The sequence below is a fragment of the Pan troglodytes genome, chromosome X (assembly GCF_028858775.2).
Source record: "Pan troglodytes isolate AG18354 chromosome X, NHGRI_mPanTro3-v2.0_pri, whole genome shotgun sequence".
In the NCBI taxonomy this organism is placed as follows: Eukaryota; Metazoa; Chordata; class Mammalia; order Primates; family Hominidae; genus Pan; species Pan troglodytes.
In genome coordinates this window covers 99,264,377-99,271,611 of record NC_072421.2, presented here as the reverse complement: position 1 = coordinate 99,271,611, position 7,235 = coordinate 99,264,377, and positions in this window count along the sequence as shown.

Below are 7,235 nucleotides of genomic sequence, written 5' to 3'. Positions count from 1 at the left end.
TTGTTATCCTCTTTTTGTATGTACATATACATACATTTAACATACATATAACATGTATGTTAGGATACATACATATAACATTATGTATGTTAGGATGCATACATAAAGAGGATAACAAACAACCTTTTCCATAGGGCAGTTATGAGGTATATATGATATGATGAGTATAAAATGCTTAGAGCAGTGCCTAATACATAATAAATGCTGGGTAAATTTTAACCAAAGTTGTCAACCTAGATGTTGCTTTCCTTTGCTTATGCCTTTTCTTCCAGAGAATAGAACAGCTACTTTCTCTGCATTTTAGAATCTGCAGCCACTGGCCCTCTTCCAGTGCTATTTTCTCAAATGTACCTTTTTCTCTCAACTTTCCATCTTTCTTAATTGAGAATTAAGTACATCCAAAGATTATTACAGGTTCAGAGTCCACAAAGTAATTAAAGAGAACTGGTCAGTGTTTAATTATAAAAATACTAATTTGGGAATTAATTATTTCTATGATTTTGGACATTATGAATATAATATCTGGCTAGGATGAGAGTGATAAAAATTTATTTTTCAAATAAAATTTGCTGTACCATATGTTTGGGTTTATTTGTTGAAATATAATATTAATAATTACAGAAAAATCTGATAATATGGTCTAAGTGCTCATTAAAATCTCTCTCTCCCGCCATCTGCTAATTAGCTGACATTTTAAGGTAGGATGTCTTTCAATGACCAGCGAACTGCAAAATCAGTTTCCTTTGTTCCTTTCATTCTCTGCTAATTGAGTTAGAATAATCACATCATTAAGAAGCTTCTATGGGCAACCAGCCCTCAGAGAAGTTGAATGAAGGTGAGGCACAGAAGAGGCATTTGGAAGCATGGACATTTAAGCTACTCCCCTTATCCTGTGACTCAGTGCATCAAGGTATCAGGATTCTCTGGAAACCAGGAAGCCCTGGTTTCAGAATGCACCTTAATTAATCAATGACACTACTTCTTTTAGGTTTAAGGATGGCTCAAGGCCATATTCATCAAGAAGAAACTCTTGAGATTAAGAGGAGGAAAGAAAAAGAGTGAGAAAAAGAGAGAGCATGACAGGGACAGACAGACAGAAGTTGAGAGAGGGTGGAGAAAAACATAGTTTATAGTTAAGTTCATGCTGTATACTTTCTTTAACCTAAAATTTGGGTCTGTGCCTTCTTGATTCCTAGTAAAATACCCTGATTACCTTCCAAAAACTTTTAAATTGAAATATTTTTAAAAATTTCTAGAATTTAGTAGAATTTTTTTTTTTTAAAGTTCTCTGGAAGTGGCTTCTAGCAGAGGAGCCCGGAGTGAGTGTTGGGGGTACATTGGGTCAATCCTAAAGTAGGAAATATTTTACAAGCATGGTCCTAAATCAGAAAAGATTGATATTAAGACTTGTGTCCTGGGGCTAGTTGAGTACTTGGATACTTATTTAGTACCCAGTGTGTATGTGGAATGGGGATGGCTGAAACGAGCTGGGATACTGAAGCAACCACTGCTTCTTCCGTGTCACTCATCCCATCCTATGTCTTCTGAAGTACCTCTGCCATCCCTAATGCCTAATCTCTGTTTGTCTGGCTGCCTAGGGAATGAGGACAAGCTGAAAGTCTGGCCTCTCAGTTTTGTCTCCCACTGCCTGACTACTTTTCTATTCTCAACCCAGTCCACCTTCACATACCCCCAGTTGTGAGTCGGTCAGGTGGATGTTTCTGGTCAATGAGATGTACGAAGGGGGACAGTATTAGTGGAGCCATGGAAGAAATGGAATTTCAAGTGTGAAAATTTTGACAAGCATGGCCATGAATAAAGAACTGCAAGTATTTTTCTGTCCCCCAAGCTGTTAATATTTGTCCAGTTATCTTTTCTAAAAAAAAAAAAACGTTGCTGTGTACATAATAGGTGTATGTATTTAAAGAGTACGTGAGATATTTTGATACAGGCATACAATGAATAATAATCACATCAGGATAAATGGAGATATCCATCACCTCGAGCATTTATTCTTTGTCTTACAAATAATCCGATTGTACCTTTTTATTTAATTAAAAGTGTACAATTAAATTACTTTTGACTATAGTCACCCTATCGTGCTAGCAAATACTAGTTATTATTCATTCTTTCTAACTAGTTTTTGTACCCCTTAATGATCCCCACTCCCCTCCCCCAAACCTCTCACTTCTCTTTCCAGCCTCTGGTAACTATCTTTCTAAACTCTCTATCTCCATGAGTTCAATTACTTTAATTTTTACCTCCGACAAATAAGTGAGAACATGCGAAGTTTGCATTTCTGTGCTGGGCTTATTTCACTTAACATAATGATCTCCAGAATCATCCATGTTGTTGCAGATGACAGGACTTCATTCTTACAGCTGAATAATGCTCCATTGTGTACATGTACCACATTTTTTTTATCCATTCATCCGTTGATGACACTTAGGTTGCATTCAAATCTTAGCTATTATAAACAGTGCTGCAACAAACAAGAGTGCAGATATCTCTTTGATATACCGATTTCCTTTCTCTTGGGTATATACCTAGGAGTGAAATTGCTGCACCATACAATAGCTTTATTTTAATTTTTTGAGGAACCTTCAAATGGTTCTCCAGAGTGGTTGTACTAATTTACATTCCCACCAACAACATAAAAGGTTCCCCTTTTTTCCACATTCTTGCCAGTATTCGTTATTGCCTGACTTTTGTTTTTATATAAGTTTTAGTTTTAATTTTTGTGAGTTCATAGTAGGTGTATATATTTACAGGGTACATGAGATGTTTTGATACAGGGATGCAATGCGAAATAAGCACATCATGGAGAATGGGGTATCCATGCCCTCAAACACTTATCCTTTGAGTTACAAATCATCCTATTACACTCTTTCAGTTATTTTAAAATGTAAAATTATTATTGACTATAGTCACCCTGTTATGCTATCAAATAGTAGATCTTATTCATTCTTTCTAACTATGTTTTTTGTACCCATTAAGCATCCCACCTCCCCCCTAGTTCCCAACTACCTTTCCCAGCCTCTGGTAACCATCCTTCTACTCTCTATGTCCATTAGTTCAATTCTTTTGATTTTTAGATCCCACAAATAAATGAGAACAGAATGGGAGAAAATGTGATTTTTTTTTTTTGAGATGAAGTCTTGCTTTGTTGCCCAGGCTGGAGTGCAGTGGCACGACCTTGGCTCACTGCAACCTCTGCCTCCATGGTTCAAGCGATTCTCCTCTCTCAGCCTCCGGAGTATCTGGGATTACAGGTACCCACCACCATGCCTGGCTAATTTTTTGTATTTTTTAGTAGGTACGAGGTTTCACCATCTTGGCCAGGCTGTTCTCAAACTCCTGACCTCAAGCAATCTGCCCGCCTTGGCCTCCCAAAGTGTTGGGATTACAAGCATGAGCCACCATGCCCAGCGTCATTTACTTGGATTTTAAAAAATAATAATAAATGATTGGTTTAGCCACTGTGCCCGGCCACGATGTTTGTCTTTCTGTGCCTGGTTTATTTTGCTTAACATAATGATTTCTAGTTCCACTCATGTTGTTGCAAATGACAGGATCTCATTAATTTTAATGGCTGAATAGTACTCCATTGTGTATATGTACCACACTTTCTTTATCCATTCATTTGTTGATGGATACTTAAGTTGCTTCCAAAATGTTAGCTATTGTAAACAGTGCTGCAACAAACACAGGAGTGCAGATATCTCTTCAATATACTAACTTCCTTTCTTTTGGATATGTACCCAGCAATGGGATTACTGGATCATATGGGAGCTCTATTTTTAGATTTTTGAGGAACCTCCAAACTGTTCTCCCTATTGGTTATACTAATTTACATCCCCACCAACAGTGTATGAGGATTCCCTTTCCTCCACATCCTTGTCAGCATTTGTTATTGTCTGTCTTTTGTATATAAGCCTTTTAGCCATTTAACTGAGGTGTGATGTTATCTCATTGTAGTTTTGATTTGCATTTCTCTGATGATCACTGACATTGAGCACCTTTTCATATGCCTGTTTGCCATTCATATGTTTCTTTTGAGAAGTGTCTATTTAAGTCTTTTACCCATTTTTTGATCAGATTATTAGATTTTTTTCCTATAGAGTTGTTTGAGCTCCTTACGTATTCTGGTTATTAATCCTTTGTCAGATGGGTAGTTTTCAAATATTTTCTCTCATTCTGTGGCTTGTCTCATTACTTTGTTGGTTGGTTCCTCTGGTGTATAGAAGCTTTTTAATTTGATATGATCCCATTTGTTCATTTTTGCTTTGGTTGCCAGTGCTTGTGTGATATTACTCAAGACGTTTTTGCCCATACTAATGTCCTGGAGAGTTTCCCTGTTTTCTTGTAGTAGTTTCATATTTTGAGGTCTTAGATTTAAGTCTTCAATCCATTTTGATTTGATTTTGTATATAGCAAGTGACAGAGGTCTAGTTTCATTCTTCTGCATATGGATATCCAGTTTTCCCAGTACTATTTATTGAAGAGACTGCCTTTTCCCCCAGTGTATGTTCTTGGCACTTTTTGTCAAAAATGAGTTCAATGTAGGTGTGTGGATTTGTTCTGGGTTCTCTATTCTGTTCCATTGGTCTATGTGTATCTTTCAATGCCAGTACCATGTTGTTTTGGTTACCGTAGCTCTACAGTATAGTTTGAAGGCAGGTAATGTGATTCCTCCAGTTTTGTTCTTTTTGCTTAGGAAAGCTTTGACTATTTGGGACCTTCTGTGGCTCTATATAAATTTTAGGATTTTTTTTCTATTTCTGTGAAGAGTACCATTGATATTTTGATACAAATTGCATTGAATTTGGAGATTGGTTTGGGTAGTATGGACATTTTAACAATATTGTTTCTTCCAATCCATGAACATGGAATATCTTTCATTTTTTTGTGTTCTCTTCAATTTCTTTCATCAGTGTTTTATAGTTTTCATTGTAGAGATCTTTCACTTCTTTAGTCATGTTAATTCCTAGGTATTTATCTGTATGTGTGGCTATTATAAATGGAATTAATTTTATTTCTTTTGCAGATTATTTGCTATTGGCATATAGAAATACTACTGATTTTCATATGTTGATTTTGTATCCTGCAACTTCACTGAATTTATCAGTGCTAATAGTTTTTGGTGGCACCTTTAGGTTTTCCTAAATATAATATCATATCATCTGCAAACAAGGATAATTTCATTTCCTTTCCAATTTGGATGCCCTTGATTTCTTTCTCTTCTCTGATTGCCCTAGCAAGGACTTTCTGCACTATGTTGAGTAACAGTGGAGAAAGTGGGCATCCTTGCCTTGTTCCAGATCTCAGAGAAAAGGCTTTCAATTTTTTCCCATTCAGTATGATACTAGCTATGGGTCTGTTATATATGGCTTTTATTATGTTGAGGTATGTTTCTTCTATCCCCAGTTTTTTTTTTATTCAGGAAGGGATGTTGAAATTTATCAAATGCTTTTTCATCATCAATAGAAGTGATCATATGGTTTTTACCCTTCATCCTGTGGATATGATGTATTACACTGATTGATTTGCATATATTTAACCATGCTTGCATCCCAGGGATAAATCCCACTTGGTTATAATGAATGATATTTCTAATGTATTGCTAAATTTAGTTTGCTAGTATTTTGTTGAGGATTTTTTTTTGCATCAGTATTCATCAGAGATATTGGCCTGAAGTTTTCTTTTTTTTTCTTTTTTTGATGTGTCTTTTTCTGCTTTTGGTATCACCATAATACTGGCCTCATAGAATGAGTTTGGAGGTATTCCCTCCTTTTCTACTTTTTGAAACAGTTTGAATAGGATTGGTATTAGTTCTTCTTTAAATGTTTGGTAGAAATTCACTGTGAAGCCACTGGGTCCTGGGCTTTTCTTTACTACGAGACTTTTTATTGTGACTTCAATCTCATTACTTGTTAAAATTGGTCTGTTCAAGTTTTGAATTTCTTTCTCTTTCAGTCTTGGTAGATTGTGTATGTCTAGGAATGTGTCCATTTCTTCTAGATTTTCCAATTTATTGGCATATTGTTGCTCATAGTAGCCACTAATGATCCTTTGAATTTCTGCAGTATCCAGTTGTAATGTCTCCTTTTTCATCTCTGACTTTATTTATTTGGATTTTATCTATTTTTTTCTTAGTTAATCTGGCTAAAGGTCTGTCAATTTTAACTTTTCAAAAAACCAACTTTTTGTTTCATTGATGTTTTGTGTTGTTTTCTTCATTTCAAATTCATTTATTTGTGTTCTGATGTTTATTATTTCTTTTTTTCTACTAATTTTGGGTTTGGTTTGCTGTTGCTTTTCTATTTCTTTAAGACACATCTTTAGGTTGTTTATTTGAAGTTTTGCTTCTTTTTTGATGTAGGCACTTATAGCTATAAGCTTCCCTCTTGGTACTGCTTTTGCTCTATCCCAGAGGTATGGTGTGTTGTGTTGCTATTATCATTTGTTTCAAAAAAAATGTTCAATTTCCTTCTCAGCTTCTCCATTGACCCACTGGTCATTCAGAAGCATATTGTTTAATTTTCGTGTGTTTTTATAGTTTCCAAAATTCTTCCTGTTATTAATTTCTAGTTTTATTTCATTGTGATCAAAGAAGATGCTTCATTATTACAATATTCTGTTTTTTCCAGTGTACTTACTATTTCCAGTGAGTTTTGTACCTTCAGATAATTTCTTATTGCTCATTAACATCCTTTTCTTTCAGATTGAAGAATTATCTTTAGTATTTCTTGTAAGACAGGTCTGGTATTGATTAAATCCTTCAGCTTTTGCTTGTCTGGGAAAGTATTTATTTCTTCTTATGTTTGAAGGGTATTTTCACTGGATATACTATTCTAGGGTAAACTTTTTTTTCCTTCAGCATTTTAAATATGTCATGCCACTCTCTCCTAGCCTGTTAAGTTTCCACTAAAAGTCTGCTGCCAGACATATTGGTGCTCCATTGTATGTTTTTTGTTTTGTTTTGTTGTTTTATTTTGTTTTGTTTCTGAGATAGAGTCTTGCTCTTTTTGCCCAGGCTGGAGTGCAATGGTGCCATCTCAGCTCACTGCAACCTCCACCTCCTGGGCTCAAGCAATTCTCCTGCCTCAGCCTCCCAAGTAGCTGGGATTGCAGGCACCCGCCACCACGCCCGGCTAATTTTTGTATTTTTAGTAGAGATAGGGTTTCGACACCTAGGCCAGGCTGGTCTCAAACTCTGGACCTCAGGAGATCTG